At 46.9% G+C, this 16179-nt stretch overlaps 1 protein-coding gene across 8 annotated transcripts in view; it reads left to right on the top strand.

The window, feature by feature from the left end:
• Positions 1–14582: 14582 nt before the first annotated feature.
• The window catches only part of LOC1272230 (octopamine receptor Oamb), a 95077-nt gene continuing 93480 nt past the window's right edge, over positions 14583–16179 (top strand). For 2 of the 8 annotated variants that reach the window (XM_061652894.1, XM_061652872.1), the window contains exon 1: positions 14750–15025. The gene's annotated coding sequence lies outside the window, so the exon portion shown is untranslated. The other 6 variants (XM_061652877.1, XM_061652920.1, XM_061652883.1 and 3 more) reach the window with 6 other exon arrangements.

Here is a 16179-nt window from a genome sequence, read left to right on the forward strand (position 1 = left end):
GTTATTTTTTTTTAGCAGGGTTCTCCAAATCAGTTTCGAATGTAAACGTTGTTATTCACCTCGTGCAAGATGTTATCGCACATCAATCTGGTATCTCATTTCCATCATCATAATCATTTCTTCAGCATGATTTTCAACACGAGTCTCAAGCTGGATCGAGTTTGAAAGTTTTCTGTGATGTGTTGAAAATCATGTGTTAAATTGAAATATCATTAGGAAGCAAATACACCATTTGAGAGGTGTTGAAAAACATCTTGAAACCTGTGAATAATTATGTGCACATTCGAAAGTTTGCTTTGGAAATTCCTGTACGTTAGAAGAGGTCACTAATCAAACAAGAGAGGTTGAGAAATTACGAAGAGTAAAAAATAATCAAAATACTTTGCTGTATTGAGCAAGCCTGTAGTTTATTATGTTACATTTCTAGGACATGCAGATCCAAAAAATATAAGAAGGTATCATTTTCTTCCTCTTATTGTATCTTGTAGTTGTATTGTTTATCTTGATTGATCGCCGCAGAGCTGCAGTTACTAAAGTAGCTGAAACATTGCCACGCTGTACTTGCTGAATTGCATAGAACGGCGTCAGACTCGTATTCCAGGATTCCAGGAAAACACTCCTAACTACGGGAGTGAGTGACAGTGGGTTCGGAATAACGCTTTACCTCCTAACGGTCACCTTCTGTATGTGGATGAAATCATTTTTTTCTGTCTGTGTTTCTGTTTCTTCGTCTACCTATTGCGAAAGACATCAATTCTACCTAAACTCCTTCGCTCAATGGTGTTCTGCTATTTGTTTGTGCCTTTCTGCTGATAAATGTTCTATTTTTTTCTCACTCTCGTTCTCCACATTCCTTTGATTATAAGCTGTTCAATGTATCTTTATCTAGCTTTATTCCTGACCTTGGCGTAACATTTGATTGCCAGTTTAACAACAGTTGAAGGATGTAATAACCAAAGCAAATTAAACTCCGGGCTGCATCTGATTTTCTGAGATCTTTTCTGCCTAAGAACTCTCTACTGCAGTCTACCTCGTCCAAATTTGGAGTATGCTAGCATTTGTATGGAGTCCTTCTAGTTTTAAGAGATGCACCCGATTAGAAAATGTTGAAATATATTTCACCAGCGTTGCATTTCGACGTATTTTTCGCTGTACACAATGACCTCCAAATGAAACTAACTAACCCTCTACTAAATAAAAATACTAAGGTTTTACGTTTTGAAAGCCTATATCATATATAAGCCTGAGGCGGTCCCATTGTACAGTCGTCATCTCGAACGACTCTATAACATGCCCGTCTCATGGGTTCAAGCCTAAAATGGACCGTCCCCCCGTAGCAAGGAATGACTATCCGGCTGCGTGGTAATGAACTAACTCTTGAAAGCCTGTAAAGGCCGGCACATCCGCATAGGACGTTACGCCAAATAGAAGAAGATCATATAAAAGCAATGATAATGTGAGTATAAGCGGCATTGAATTTGTAAAGGTTACCAAAGGTCTATACAAATATTTGAAAACAAAAATGTATGTGACCCTCCTTACCCCTGTGCTCCAATTAGCTGTCCTGGAATTGTAACTGTCCCCCTACTTAAGATAGGAGTCACTCCGGGTCATCTGGACCTGAGCTAACAACGACCTGCATCTTACGAACAGTTTGTACACTCAAACAAAACAAAACAAAAACGCACCTCGCACCAGCTTTTGACTCGCGTAGACCTACGGATTCCACCCTAATGCCCCAATGGTACCCAACAGACACAACAATTGCGCCGAAGTGACGTGTGGTTACTCCGTCCCAGGGGGCTCATCCACAGCACCGGCACACGGCAAGAAATGTGCACACATAATTGAACCGAACACTGTGTGCATGTAAATCGTCGCCGCCAATCGCCGCGAACGCGCGACGATCGATTTGTCGCCAATTGTCAATCCGCCTGTCGCTCCTCCCAGCGAGCCCAGCAGGCGGCCGTGTGTCCTCGCCCTAACTGGCGGAATTCGGAACGCTTCCCGCTCACTCGCGGATTGCAACGTAGTTGTTTTTTTGTTTTTTGTTTTCCGATCATCCGATTCAGATCAAGGGGGGGCCAGGGAGGGGATTAACCTTGCACACTGGCAAGGGAGGGCCGCAGCTATAGCCAAGAGACCCTAGCAGGCCCCATCAAATGTAAATAATATCCTCCAATTATCGCAATTAAATTAATTCGACGCCAAATAAGTGCTCGATTGTCGTCGCAGGCTTCGTCGATTGTCGTTCAGCTTTGCTTAAACCTTTTTTTGTTGTTGTTGTTGTTGTTTCTCCTGCATCTGTCAGCAGGCGAGCCCAGCACGAAGGCTGTCGAAGGGCTGTGGTTGACAAAGCGCAATTGCCTAGACCACGCGTAGACCATGCTTGGGTCATCGGATCGGCGATTTGCGATTGTGTTCGCGTGTTTGTTACTTGCGGCGCCAATTACATACGGGGGCACGAGGGATTTTTGTGTACCTCGGTGTGTCGTGTTGCGGCGCTTTTCCATAAGGTGATCTTGTCTGAACAATATGCACATGTTTGACAGGTGCGCACTGGAACACCAATCTCTCCCCGTATGGTCAACGGGGCTTGGTATGGGAGCGCATACATCGATGATTGGGAGCGTTAAATGTAGCTGTTAGTTTTTTGGAATGGTTGGTATTGCTCTACATATGCAACCGTTCAGTAAATCGACCTTCGTATTCACTGTGCTGTAAACAAACCAAAATTTTATAGATTCACTAGTTAATTTGAGCCGGTTGAAATGCTTACCAAATAGTATTTGGCAGGGACATGGGCTCCACCAACAACTTGAAGCTAGCGAGTATCTTTCGGAAGAACTCGGAGGAACCAACTTCGGGCACTATCCTCCAGATCAGTTACTCAGACATACGCTGATGATATCAGACATCATTGGTCTGTGGCTCACGTATTTAGCTAAAGTCCAACTAAGAATCAAGATGAAATCCCAATTGAGGATGGGACCACCAGTGCCCTTCAATTAAATTCCAGTCTACTTAGATGTGCTGTACCGATAGATACAACCCATCTAGGTAAAAAACACCGAAAACAACGTGAATGTTAAGTTGGGCGAAAGGATGCTGACTTTCAACCGGAAGGTCTACTGCGTGAGGAAGCTACGATAGTCTGCAGAAGAACGTTGTAATCGATCAGAAGAACTTCTCAATTAAAGTGATTTTCCTCGAATAGTTTTCAATATCCATGGATGGAATCCAAAAATTCTGACTTAAAGCATGCATATGATATTGGGTGCATTACCGAGAGTGTAAATGTATTGTAATTTTTTGTAAGGGTTTCTTCTTTTCTACCAGCATCGGTCACTTGAAACGCAATCCGAAAACCCGTTCATTTTGCATTGAGAAGCAGCTGCAGGGTAAATCAATACAGGTCTTCGCGTATCATTGCCACTGCTTCCAGGTACCGATTAGCCTCAGGTTTAACAGAAGGTGTAATGCAAAGTACTTCTAGCTTCTTCTCAGCACGTTTTGTAAGCCAGCCGCTGGCGTAAAGAAATACGCTCCCAACCTCCCAAACGAGCCAGAAGCGTGATGACTGCCGGAGAGAGCGCGAGGGGCATAGGAGAACGGACCCTGTGTGGCAGAGCTGCACCGAGCGGTGTAGAGCTCTGGGTACTGCACAGCCACCCAAAACAAACCCATCCGGCACGGTCCCTCGCCCTCGCTGTGCGTTACGGTACGAGTAACGCTACGCTACGGCGGCTAACGTACCAACGGCTAAATGAATTTGCGTGTGACAAGCGCAAGGACGCACGCTTGCAGTACAAGCGCACAGTAATAAATGTCATTAAACCTATTACGGCAGTGTATCGGGCACCTCGGGATTTCTTTTTAGTGATTTCGTGTGTGTGTGTGTGTGGGGGTGTTGTTTAGTTCTATACTCCGGTATGCTTTTAGCCAATTAGTCACACCGCGCTGGACGGGGTTCCTTCACTCTCCAAGCACCGGGAGCTGTCAAACTTCACTTGTCAGTGCTATTTACTGCCACCGCGCCACAGCCATCTTCGTCATGTGCAGTGCGTTTTCGAGCATGTTTCGGCAAGTTGATTCAATTTTGCCGCCCTTCCTCGACGGTTACGCCACGGCAAACGGGGCAACCGGGCGTACTTTGCATACTTTTCAAACCACACCACCCTCTCCCAGTTACTGGAGGCCACTAGCGAGACGTGCTCGATCGTCGACACCGATACTGGGCGCGTTTCCAACGTGCCACGTGCGGAAGGTCCTTTTTGTGTCCTTCTCGTACTGTTTGTCTTTTTTTGTTACTGTTGTTGCTGTTGTTGTTCTTGTTGTTGTTGTTGTGTGTTTTGAGTTTCCATTCACTTCCGAGAGAGAGAATGAGAGAGAGAGAGAGAGAGAGAGAGAGAGAGAGAGAAAGAGAGAGAGAGAATGAGAGTCTTCCGAACTCACTTTGGAAGTCGTTTTTGAAGTCCTAAATTGATTAGCTATTTCATTTAATTTCTCTACGCTCACCCTGCCCACCGTGGAAAAGGGGTTTTGTTAGGTGGCACCGTTTTGGAACACTCGCTTGCGCTTCAGATGGTGATGCTTTGGGACGAAGGGAGGTGCTGGTGAAACGTGCAAGAAAAATGTCCTTTTTTCGTGTGTTTTTGCTCGTGTGCTTCTGTTGCTCGACGTTGCCAGAAACGACAGTGGTGTGTGACCTAGAATGCTCAAAACGGAATGGGTGTGTGTGCCGTTGCTACTCGAATCAATTACATCGTATGCAACTGCAAACTAACACACACACACACACATACATCATTAAATTGACATACGTTGTAGGATCTGACCGAACCTGCACTAAAAGCGTACATGCAGAGCAACATAAAGCATGAAAGGATACGTCCACCTCCATCAAAGGGGCGGCAGCAGCCAGAAGACAGATCGAGAGCTACACTCGGCGCGGCGCGCCCAAGGGAATGCCCAAGGGTCGTCGGTCATCCAAAGTGGCTGTGATGATTGGGGTGTTTGTGTACCTTTTCCGCCCCCGTCCGCATGTAACTCTCTCACTCACTCTCCCTCTATGTCGCGCTCCGCAATGGTCAAGAATTCCAGCAACGCAAACAAGAAAGCTAGGAATGCCCATCCATTTCGCTGGAACTTGGCCGCTGGAACTTTTTCCATTCCTTTCGCCCACGGAACTTTCGCCATCAGTCGAGGGAATGTAGCAGCAGCAACAGCAAACAAACAAAACAAAAAAGAGGAAAAAAAAAAAGGGCAATGAATGATTACCGCGAACGCTAGGGTGGCCGCCCCATCAAAACGAAGGGCATCGGACAATTGCAGCTTTTAACTGGCGTGTCTGACTCTGGAGGGTTGCTTTTAGCTGCTGATTGTTGCTGGTTCGCCAAGTGTGGGGCTACGAACTGGCATTTGCTGTGGGTGCTTCACTTCTGCTTTACACAGCGGTGTGCCGATTCAACAGTCTGCGCGGCAAAGGGCCTGTAATCGATGGTATGAAGTGCTTTTAGCAGCTCCGGTTTTACCACCACGGCTTCAGTTTTAAGTAGTGCTGGTTTGCACTTGGTAGTACTGAAAGTATGGCAGGAGCCGGAATCAGTCTGCTGAAAGGGCGTTTGCTGATTTTCTCCATTAGAATTGATTCATTATGCAGTGTCGCAAAGTGCCTTAAACTGTGCCGACTTGCTGCACTCAAATCGTTCGGTTTGGTTTGGGCTCGTCTACTCGTTTTGATTTTCTTCAGAATTTGAAAAACTATCACAACATTGAGGTATAATGTATAATTCCAGTACTATCTTACCTGTAGCTGAACGTTTTCTGACGCATCCCCAGGTACTCGCACCTTATCTTGTTGTTGTTGATTAGAGCAGAGGCCTTCTTTATGGTTAACTGGTTCAACTGGACTTCAAAAAGGAGTACTGTAGCAACACGTCTTTATCATGGTGGTAATTACCTTCTCTGTCCAAAATGTTAGCCGAGCCTTTACAGGGCCTAATGAAGGGTTTTATTTTGTTTATTGAAATCTCCCCATTTTACCTCGCTCCGTGCTTCGCGCTGGTTGCTGGCTGCCTCTGCAGCAAGCAAATTGATCCTAAACTAATAAATAAATCGTTGAGCAAATGTTGCTGCCTGCTAGCTGCTGTGTACCTGGGCAACGGTGATGAGAGAGTTTCTTTTGTGATCTATCGGTGCGGTAGTTTGGAAAGCATAATCATTTGAAAGTGGAAAAGAACCCACGTTGATGGACGTACGGTGGAATATGTAGTATTTGCTTCAAGTTTGTATTTGTATCTTTCAAGAACCTCAAGAATATCTATAGCATATCAGGGACACAACTACCGCGGTGCAATACGGTCAGGGGTTTAGGAGTCACCATGGATCGCAAACTAGATTTCCGACAACATTACTGTGATATTTTAGACAAAGCTAACAATATGCTAGGATTTATTTGTCGACATTTGAGAGAACTCAATGACCCGCACTGCCTGTTGACTCTGTATAAGTCATATGTTCGTTCCATCCTCGAGTTTAGTTCTACAGTTTGGTGTCCGTTCTCTAGTGTTTGGTCCAATAGAATAGAAGCTGTCCAAAAGATAGTTACTCGTATTGTCCTACATTTCACTCCGTGGCGTAATGTAATCCCTCGTCCATCGTATCATACTCGTTGTTTGTTGTTTGGTCTGGACACACTTACTAGGAGACGTGATAATGCCCAATGTACGTTTTTGTCCAAGCTTATTGTCGGTGAGATAGATTCGCCAGAACTACTGGCTAGAGTCAACATAAATGTCCCTCCTAGAGTGTTCCGTAACTACAGACTAATAAGAACTGACCTTACAAGACGTGCATACAGCGAGAACGACCCAATGACTGCGATGGCCCGTAAATTTAATCAGCGTTACATGTTATTTGACTGGCACCTACCTACAAGATTCTGTTGATCCGTCTTGTCATTGTACACTGCATTAAACCGGCTCTTTGTGTTAGTTATTTAAGTTCTAGTTTTAATTCATTAATAAAGCCGCTTGTTTGGCTAAGTGATACAATAAACAACAACAACAACCTCGTTGCAAAGGTTGCTGTTTTTTGTTTTATATCGGCTTATTACCGGTTATAGTGTAAACCAGGGGTCGGCACATTTTTCAAGCAAAGCGCTCAGATAACCCAAAATCTGGAGCAGCCTATTTGCATCAAATCGTTTTTACCTCGCTCGCTGTCCAGTTTAGTAACCAGAAATGAAAATGAGCTCCACAATGAGCCCTCAATAAGTAGATGAATCCTTTTGTAAGGCACACTCCAAGTGTTTAGCTGTTGAAAATGAGAATGAAAGTACATAAAAAACTATGCTGTCCTTTTCCAGTGCATTTTGCGTAGTTGGATGTTAGAAGTTCCTTATCCACTCGTAACTCTGTGCTGCTCGATTATGACTCATCTGGGACAGCGGACCAAATCATGGTTTACTTCAGCAGCTTTACGGCGCACATGGCCATGAGCGCACACCGGCAGAATCAGCGAACAGTGCAGTAAAATCAGCGGTACCGCAGCCGAAGCTGCTGAATGGAATAGTTTTACGCCAAGGCACACCAGCAATAACACCAGCAAAACGCATAGTGTGCAGCTCGGAGTTCGGTCGGGGTTTTTTTTTTTTTTGCAGCGTCCAAAGCGAGTCCTTTTGCATGCAGCGTACTAAAAATTTGTCGAGCGATTCAAAACACGCCACGAAAGCCAGACAAAAAAAGCCAAACAAACACGGGAGCTTATCTCGTTAGTGCGGCAAATAGTGCTGCCGCGGACGGTCGCCATAAAGTGAAGGAATTTTACAACCCTTCCGGTTAATGACGATGATTGACTCGCTTTTACGATCCGTTTCGGCGACCAGCTTGCCAACCACTGCCCCCCCCCCGAAAGATAAGAATAGCGCCCGATCCCACGGCGGTAGTAAAAGTCGCATCGGAAGAGCATTAAAGTGATGTGCGAGATGCAAAGGCAAAAATGAATAATACACAAACAAACGCACACACACACACACACGTTGACACACTCATGGGGCATAAAAATGAAAAGCTGCGCTGTGCATCACGTCATCATCGCCGGGCCGGTGGGTCCACAAGGTGCACACGAAAGCGATCGAATGCAAGAAAAGCTGCACTTGCCCGAAGGACGTTTTTTTTTTCTTCTTCCCCACTTCCGGAAGCCACATCACTAGCGTCTTCCTCATTCCTCCCCTTCCCTTTCCCTTCCTCATCTCCTTTCCTGTCATCGCGGGCAGGATCTTCCCACCGATGCGGCCGGAGGCGGCATTTCCGACCGAAGGACGACGCGATATGCCAACCCAGAGCGCTCGGGCGCGTGCGATCGATGCTGCTCTCCCTTGGTGGCCGTTTGCTGGAACGCAACGCATCCGGCCTGTGTATTCTGTCACCGTTTGATGTGCACCGAGGGGAGGGTGGCAGGTGGGGGGGGGGGGGGAGGGCGAACTGTTGTCAGTTGCTTGATCAAGAAACCCGTCCATCCGGGAACGGGGGATGGTTTCATTTTGCACATTTCTCCCAAGGCGTTCCCGCGCGCACAGCATCAGCCGAAGCGCAACGTAGCGAAAGTAGCTTTAAAAGTAGCGGGCGCACTATTAGGAAATAAGGAGAAGAGAAAGAAAGAGAGAGAGGAAAAAGAAGGGAGGAAACGAGAACAAGGGCAACTAACAACAACAGCAACAAGAAGAGCAAATAAAACAAAACAAAAAATGGTAAATCATCCAGAATGCACATGCAGCTATGCAGCACGCGCTTTTTTGCCCCTCCTCTAGGACGGGCAGGAAGTGGGTGAATTGGGGGGGAGGGGGGGGGGGGTGAAGAGGGTTGAGTGGGTGGGTTGGTTGCGCGGGGCGGGCTGTATTATGCTCGCCAATGAATGAGCCAAATGGAGAGCGATTTTCCATAACCATAACCTCTCGAACGAACGCACAGGGTGGTGCAAGAACACGGGAATGGGTGGGGGGGGGGTGAGTGGGGTGCGTTTGCACTGTAGCAATGTTGTGGGGAGGGAGGGAGGCAGGGACGGGGTATTAAACCCACTTTCACGTGTAGTATCCGCAGGAACAGGATGGGAGAGAGGAGGATGAGAGAAGAGAAGGGCGGAAAGGGGGTTGAGAGGTGCTTTAAAAGCTGGCCCACAAGGTACGGCAAGTTAACAAACCTTGCACAAAACAAAGCACACACGTATACACTTACACACACACACACACACACCCATACAGATAAAAAGTGTGTCGCGAATCTGCTCCTTCGTGTGTGTGTGTGTGTGTGTGAGAGAGAGTGCAAGGACAACAGGACAAACAGGACATGCCAGGGAATCCATTAACCAGATGAATAGCTGCCAGAAATGCAATACCCGGTGCAGCATCCCCCTCCCTTCTCCGCCATCCCTTCCACTAGCACATTGCACTTACCTTACTGTGATTACCACTCTTCCTCCCTCCCTCCATTCTCCTCCAACTTCTATCTCATCCGTCGCCGTCATCACCGTCCATTTGTCAGGATCTTCCTTTGGTTGCAACAAATAAACACTGGCGAGGCAGCATGCAACATGAAAAGGGAGAAAGAAAGAGTGAGAGATAGATAGGGAGAGAGGAAAAAAAACTAGCACGCGTGCGAGAGAGAGAGAGAGAGAGCGAGAGATGAAGAGAGAAAGGGAAAAGGGTCGGATAAAAAGGGATACATCATCGTTTTAGTGTCCACACGCACACATACACACACACACACACACAACCCTTTTTTCGCGTACCAAGGATAAGCCTAGCGAGCTTGACGGCTAGAGTGTATGTTTGTAAACTGCGGGCGGCACAAGTCCTCTGTGGTGCCCATTGCCACTCCAGCCCCAACGCCAACCAAACAACAAACAGTAGAGAAGAAGAAAAAAAAATAGAGCAAAGTGTGTAAGGAAGGGGGAGAAAATTATTTCCGATGCTACCGTACGTCCTCACGAAACCTGCAACACGTGGCACTGGTGGTAGTAGTAGTAGTAGTAGTAGTAGTAGTACATGTACAGCTGCAGTCTTCATCGCGTACGCATACCGCTACTGGATGTAGATTGGCTGCTGCTGCTGGTGCCTTTTGACCGTGTACTTTCCCAAAGTCTGTGTGTGTGTGTTTTGGTGGAGAGGGAGAAAAGCGCAGTGGAAAGGCAATGCAGCAGAAGGACAGTCTATTTACGGGTAGCGCACCCGATTAACCGCCTTTGTTGGTGTTTAAATATTTAAACCACTCTCTGCAGGGAGCGCACAATCGTACGGGTCCGTGTGGGTGTTTTTTTTTTACCACCAGAGCAGGCAGCAGGAACCAGAGGATGAGGCAAAAACCAAACAACTGGCAGAATAGCCTCGTGTGGCCTATTGCTGATGTTGTTGGCTCCCGAAGGAGCGGTTTTTGGTGATGTGGGATCGGAGGTTTGCTGCTGGATGCGTCCCCGTGAATTGATGTCCCAGTTACGACCCGGTGAGACTTCATGGGACTTTGCGACCTGATAGGCGGTAAACGGTGCATCGGTGTTGGAATTTGGCTAGCAAGAGCGCAGATACTAAAGAGAAGGTGTTTCGGTAGTGCCAGAATGCTTCATTTAACCTACTAAATGAACTTTCTAGGAAGTGAGTTATTTCCTCCGAGCTGAAATATGAGGTTGATCGTTGCACGTCTTCAATTTGGATCTTACTTTGTGTCAAATCTTGGTATTTGCTGGTCTACTTGTAAGCATTATTCAGCAATTGCAAGGTAATACTGTGTACTACTCATCTTTTCCTAAGAGACTAATGACCTGACAACTCTTAGTCGTCTTTTCACGGTATCCAGACAGGCCTTTTAGGTTCATATCATCATCACCACTTCTATTCTACGCAATGGCTTTTAGAGACTCTTCCTTATTCTCTACATACTATACGCAACTGGTTATCAGGTGACTTCACGTGTATTTGCTCATGCTGGCATTCTGACATGCTACGTTTGTTTTGAGATGTACACAATATATCGTTTAATAGGTACAGTTGATCTCAGTAGATTGTTCTTCATCTTATTTGGCGCAACAACCTTAGTCTGTCTAGGCCTGTCTAAGTCACTTATGTCCACTTAGTCGCTAGCCTATCTGTGACTTGTTGGTATGCTCATAGCAGGATAGACTGTTTGTTTATTTGTCTATCTTTTCTAGATAATCTTTGCTGTATGCTTTCTATCCTAGCCGTAAACACGTCACAGTATGGGGAGAAAAGAACTGAGCTACTCTCTAAAATGGATTAGACATATTGGATCTGTTATTTCAAGAGATCGAGATGTGGTCAAAAGCATTGCTTTTGCCTGGGATGTTTATCGGAGGCCCTAAGATTCTATGTGTATGAGTCTACGAAGTCAGTTTCGACAGTCACGACGTTCAACATAGATACAGAGACGAGTTCTGTGGACTTATTGCAAGATTACTGTACAGATTTCAGAAGGCTCTGAGGTACACCATCGGACGTAAAAATTTGGCGAAGCTAAAATGCACAATAGGCAATTGCCTTCACATGATCAACCATTTCAGATGTTCCAGCATGCTGCAGTTTTAGGTGACCATTCGGCAGAATCACTCACCGGGCATTACGTGGAAGCTATCAAGTTTGCGTCGTGTTGTTTGCGGATCGGTAATTCCACCACAGCTCCCATCCCCACCGTGGCACACAAAGTGTGCACAAGCGGACAAACTTTTTATCTGTGCTGGTAGCGAGGTTTATGCTGCAACTGTTTACACATTTTACGCCCGCCCTTTCCCTTGCGCCGCCCAAACCGGGTAGCTAACGGACAGCAAACGAAGGAAAGCTCGTTTCTCATCAATATTTCCTGCCCGGTTTGTGCAGTGCCCGGCTTCCGGTTTGCTGCAGCTCGGCTAGGGACAGAAGTAGAACAGAAAAAAAAATGGCGGAGAGCTGAGGTTATGTTTTGGAAGCAACACCAAGACAAAAAAGGGCTCTGCCCCTCAGTGTTTTGCGCGATTTTGTTCCAATGTTCCAAGCAATAGCTAGAACCTGGTGCTTGTGTAGGGAAAGTAAACCCCGGTGGCCCGGCCTGCATAATTTATGTAGCCCGCATCAGGTACCGCTGACCTGTGCGGCACATCCGTCGATTGATGTTGCTCGCGCGAGCTGGGTGGGAATGGGGGTGTTTGGGGCAGTGCCGCACCGGTCGAAATTAGCCCATGATAGTGGACCAACGCTTATACGGCATGTTCTTCCCGCACACACTTTGCCACGCCGGCTTAAGCGCTGCTCGCCCCCGTCCCGAAAGCATGAGAAGCGCTGAGTGCACCGGTAGTGCAATGAGAACGATTAAGAGGAGAAAAAGCAGGAGTAGAGGTGGGTTTGCATGAGCGACAGAGCGGTTCGGTCTATCGTGTGCACTGTGTCGGCCCGGTCCGGGCAGTGATTTGTTGCGCGCACGTGAACCGTTTCCCCTCGCAAGACGTGTGCACAGGAGCGAACTTCGTGGGCACGTAGCCGGGAAGGGTTTTTGTTTTGATAAATTTGGACATCCGCTCTTGCACATACGGACGTACACACGTACACATGCAAATGTTGGGGCAATTTTTTTCTTGTTTTTTTTTTTTTGGGGTACAAAAACATGACCCATTCGAGGTACTTCAGGTGCAAACTAAGATATCTAGGCAGATTGCGTAGGCCCGGCTCTGAAACAAGCTTCTGCAAACTAGTTGGAGTGATCGAATTCACCCTTTTAAGCTGCTTGGGGGAAAAGTTTTTCAAGAACGTATTTCAAAGCTTCACCTTTTCGTGTTAGGATTTGTTGAGAATATTATGAGCAAAACATTCAATGATGCAACCTAGGTCATATAATGTTTTGTTGTAGAAACATTGCAGCGTTGGTGTAAGTATTCTTGGGCAATGGGGAGCTTGTGGCTTTCTTGTAGTATTACAAGAAGTTTGTTATTGTTTTACCATTAAAAATGGACGAAAAGATAGACTTTGTATTTCTTTATTTTATGTAGACAACAAACGACCTGGCTCTATCTTATTGCGTAGTAAAATTGACTATAATATGCTTGTGGAAAGCTAGCACAATGACGTCATCACGCCAAGCACGGCAGGAAGATTCCTGTGTAAATGCAGCTGCTATCAGTTGCTCATTTTTATCATATAATCAGCGGTTGGTTGTAAACTTAGAGATAATTATACAAAAAATATAAAATGTTTTATCTCCTTTACAGCTTGTAAAGCTGTTCCTACCATCATAAACTGTTCGTGTAGAGTGCATTAGTTCGTCCGCCAAATGGGGCTAGCGAACGATTTGCAAAACATTTGCACCTTTGACGATGATAAGTTTTGGGGTAATAGTGTTGGCGTAGAAGAGTGGGATTACAATAGTTCCCGTGGGTTTTAAAGCTCGTCGTAGCACTCGCTGCATATATTTAGTGGCCGCTGAATGGGGGTCCCGAGCGGTAACGGGCACGAGCCCGATCGACGGACACTCATCCGGGTGGAAACGCCGAAACACTCATCCGAACGACCCGATAAGGCCCGCTCTATTCGGATCGGATGCACTGAAGGCACGTTTTCGGCCCACCTTCTGGTACGGTTGTACATTGTAATACATGTTTTACGAGGCAAAGTTTCTGCTAAATGGGCTTATATTTGAACAATAAATATCCGATGGTGTTTGGGTTTTTTTTTGTTCGCCGAAACGAAAGCGCTACGCTGCTAGCTTTGTGGTTTAGAAGTGAGTGATTCAAGCAGCGCAAACTGTCAAAGAGTGGTGCCGCTCAGCGAGTGTTTTGCATATTTGTCGAGGTTTCCGCTCTGTGGTCAAATATCAAGCGGTTCCGTAGCTCGCTTACGTTTAAGCTGCGAAAATTCCTACAAAACCATTTGAAACGAACAGACAAAGAAGCTAACAAGCACCGGCTCTAATCTTTCCGATGTTTTAATGTTGTTCTTAGCTCTTGAATGATTTTTTTTATCAAACAAATAGATACATTTTGTGAAGAAAGGTTAAACCCCGTTCAATAATTTTAAATGTAATACTTTTCAAAAAATATTTAAACCTATTTCACACACAAAAAGAAAATAAAACAATTTTAAAACTAACGTAACTGTCAAATTGATACAACCCGGATGACAAATTGTACTACTTCCATTGCTGACTGTTTGCACACAGTTGGTGAAAGTCTATCCAGTCAAAATCCAGCTTTCCAGCCTAAACCATCAAAGGGCGCCTTTTAGGTGAAATATTCTACGACAGGACTATCTCATTGACACTTGCGCTGCGTCAAGCTTTACATTTAAAACATTGTTTTCGATAGTTTTTACAAAAACTTCAGTGCGATTGGTCCAGTCGTTCACCATTAATTCCACTGTTATTGTAAGCAGAACAGCACGTGCCAGAAATCCCCAATGGCGGGCAGTGCAAAGGGGCGCCCATTTTGTCCAATCGAACGCGCGCCCAGCTACCATCGTGCAGCCAGCGGCACTCAGCCGCCGTGGGAATCGCCGCCCCCGAAGACGGCCGAAGCCGCTCGTTGCAACCACTCACACACTCAGGGTCGGGGCCGGTTGGCCCGGTTTGCAAGCGCGTGCAGCTCGCATTCCAACGTCCCCGTTCAGTACGGTTGGAGAGCTCCGCGTGCGAGCACACAGGCACCCCTTCCACAGCGAAATCGGCAGCGGACCGGTAAGCGGACCGGCCGGAGCGTGCGCGTACGTAGAGGATCCCCGGTCGGGTTTGGGGCTGCGAGCGCCGAAATGTCTTCGGCTGTGACGAAGACGACGGGTTCTGTATCTTCCACGCAGCCCGGCACGCCGAACGCACGGCAGTGCACCTTTCAGTAGCAGTCCGGGAGTCGATCGGTGCGGAACACATCGCAGCAGCGATTTGTGGATCGCGTGAACTTCACACACGCGGCCAGTGGCTACGGCCAACACACAGCTACAGCCTCCAGTGGCACACACAGTGACACCCACCCCGCGGTGGGACGGACAGTTTGTGGAAGGGTTAGTTTCGGAAGGATTTTGTTTAAAAGAAACTGCCAACGATAACGACAACGGTGAACTCAAAGCAAACTACAGCCTGAGAGGTGGCTGCCTGCGAACAAAAAAGTGCAGTTGAAGCAGTTAGCAGAAGCAGATTTGAAAACAATCAAGCAGCGAAAAAAAAATAACGGCGATCTTGCCGAACCGGACGTGAGATCAAGGGTGGAAAGGGCGTGTGTGTGTGTGTGTGTTGAGCGTTGAGAGGAGGCAGCACATTCAACCACACTACCGTGAGGCAGCACCAGAAAAGGAAAACCACCCTCCCCCACACATTAACACAGACGTACAGGCGGGCATTAGGCTTAGGAGAGCAAAAGCCCCTAAAATGGCAGTCTAATGCGTCTAGATTCGCGCGCGAAACTTGCTGCAATCACACGCAAAGCAGGGGGGCTTGCTGCTAAGCTGATGTGGCCCTTCCGTTCCCTTTCTCTCACTCACTTTCGTGCTACGCGTGCTGCCGTGCCTCGTGTCAACCTTCCCAGTGCGCGGTCCTGTACAGGTACGCGAGCCAGCAAAGTGCAAATTATAAGCCGTGCGTGTATGTGCGTGTGTGTCACTTTCAAACTCACCTTTTATCATCGATCTTCTCAAGCACACACACACACACACACGCTCACAATCTCTCTCTACTGACACAGTTCGACAGCATTTTATGCCGATTTTGCGAGCTCGAAGGGCGGATTCGAACTCTAGACGGGACCAGACACAGACACATGGCGACCGTAGGTGCGCTTTCACGATCTACGGCACCTCCCCCCCCCGTGCGGTTGATTGATCGGTTACGCTATGGTTTCGTTCGGCCTGAACTCCCCGGCTGACCCGGTGTGCCTTGAACTTATCGGTGAAAGTGTTCGCGTCGTTAGAGACCGTTTTTTTTTGTCTGCCATTTCTTCTATCTGTATCTGTGGCTGTGGGGTTTGCCGCTCACCCGATCACACGGTCGCCCCGATCTAGGGTAGGACAGCTGATGTTGCTGTGCTCACACACACACACACACACGCACACACAAACACATACACATTTCTCCCCATCCGGCTTCTAACAGCACGCGCGACACGATCGACGCGATCGGAATTTCGAACCGTTCCGAAATCTTCGCCTTCTTCGATCTGAAT

Source organism: Anopheles gambiae, chromosome X (assembly GCF_943734735.2).
Source record: "Anopheles gambiae chromosome X, idAnoGambNW_F1_1, whole genome shotgun sequence".
Classification (NCBI taxonomy): domain Eukaryota; kingdom Metazoa; phylum Arthropoda; class Insecta; order Diptera; family Culicidae; genus Anopheles; species Anopheles gambiae.